We start from the raw sequence: 1,582 nt of genomic DNA, 5'->3' as shown, positions 1-1,582 counted from the left end.
CGGCCACGCTCCGCGCCCGTCGCGCCCGTCCTGGCCTCCCCGCACCCCGTCTCGCGCCCCTGCTTCTCCTGCCCCGCCGTGGCCGCCGGCGAGGCCTGCTGTGGTCGTCGGTGCCCTATGGTGCCCGTACCCACCCGCTGCGGCCCTGTCCGCCCACTCGTTCGGGCGCTGCCCCTGCGCCCGCGAACCCGGCGCCCGCTAGGGCCCCTATGGCCCTATGACATGTGGGGCCCTGCCCCCAGAACGTTTAAAAAAGGGGAATTAAAAATAATAATAATAATTAATTAATTAATTAATTAAAGAACTAATTAACTTAACTAATTTTGTTTAATTTAGCTAAACAACTAATTAAGCTAACTAATTAACCTAAACCCTAATTAAACTAAATAGAGAATGACAGGTGGGTCCCACTGGACCCACACGTTAGGTTGACTAGTCAACTCCCTGTTGACTGCTGACGTCATATTGACGTCATGATGACATCAGCGTGCACTATTCTGGATAATGTTAGAATTAAATAGTTAAATAAATTCTAAAAATGATTAAAACTTTAGAAAATCATATAAAATAAACCGTAGCTCAGATGAAAATACTTTCTACATGAAAGTTGCTCAGAACGACGAGACGAACTCGGATACGCAGCCCGTTCGTCTGCCATGCACCCCTAACATATCAAACTTGCAACTTTCCCCCTCTGGTTCATCTGTCTGAAAATACGAAACACCGGGGATATTTTCCCGGATGTTTCCCCCTTCACCGGTATCACCTCATACCGCGTTAGGACACGTCTAGCTCTGCCTGTTATCCTGTTATGCACTTCCGTGCTATGTATTTATTGTTTCTCCCCCCCCCCCTCTTCTCTTCGGTAGACCCCGTGACGATGCTGATGCCCCGGTTCAACTATGGAGTTGACGACCCCTCTCTCTTGCCAGAGCAACCAGGCAAGCCCCCCCCCTTGATCACCAGATATCGCCTATTCTCCTCTATACTGCTTGCATTAGAGTAGTGTAGCATATTACTGCTTTCCGTTAATCCTATTCTGATGCATAGCCTGACATTGTTGCTACATCAAAATTAAAGTGAATCAAACTCAACAAAATTGATAGTAACTACTCCCACAAGTGCCTAGAGGCTATATCATGCATTGGAATTACTTGGGACCATATAAATTTGACATGCAAGCTCAAGAATAGGGTCACCTAGGTAGCAAAAATTTGTAATGAATAAAACACTAGAACAAAAACTAATTGGACCATTGGAGGAGTCACATACCAAAGAACAATCCCCCAAAGCAGTTTTGTGAATGAAACTTTGAGCAAGGAGATCGAAAATGGCAGCAAAGTGAGCTAGAACTCGTGCTTGAGCTGGATGGTGATTTTTTTGGGAGGAAGAAGAAATGTGTGGGTGCAGGAATAAGTGGAGGGGGCCACCATGGGCCCATGAGGCAGGGGGGCGCCCTAGAGGGGTAGGCGCGCCTTGAACCCTCGTGGCCAGGTGCCAGCTCCCCCTGCTGTGTTCTCAGTGCCAGATATTCTCAAATAGTCCAGAAAAAATCATATTAAATTTGCAGGGCATTTGGAGA

This window comes from Triticum dicoccoides, chromosome 1B, assembly GCF_002162155.2.
Source record: "Triticum dicoccoides isolate Atlit2015 ecotype Zavitan chromosome 1B, WEW_v2.0, whole genome shotgun sequence".
Taxonomy (NCBI): Eukaryota; Viridiplantae; Streptophyta; class Magnoliopsida; order Poales; family Poaceae; genus Triticum; species Triticum dicoccoides.
This window is presented reverse-complemented; position numbering follows the sequence as displayed.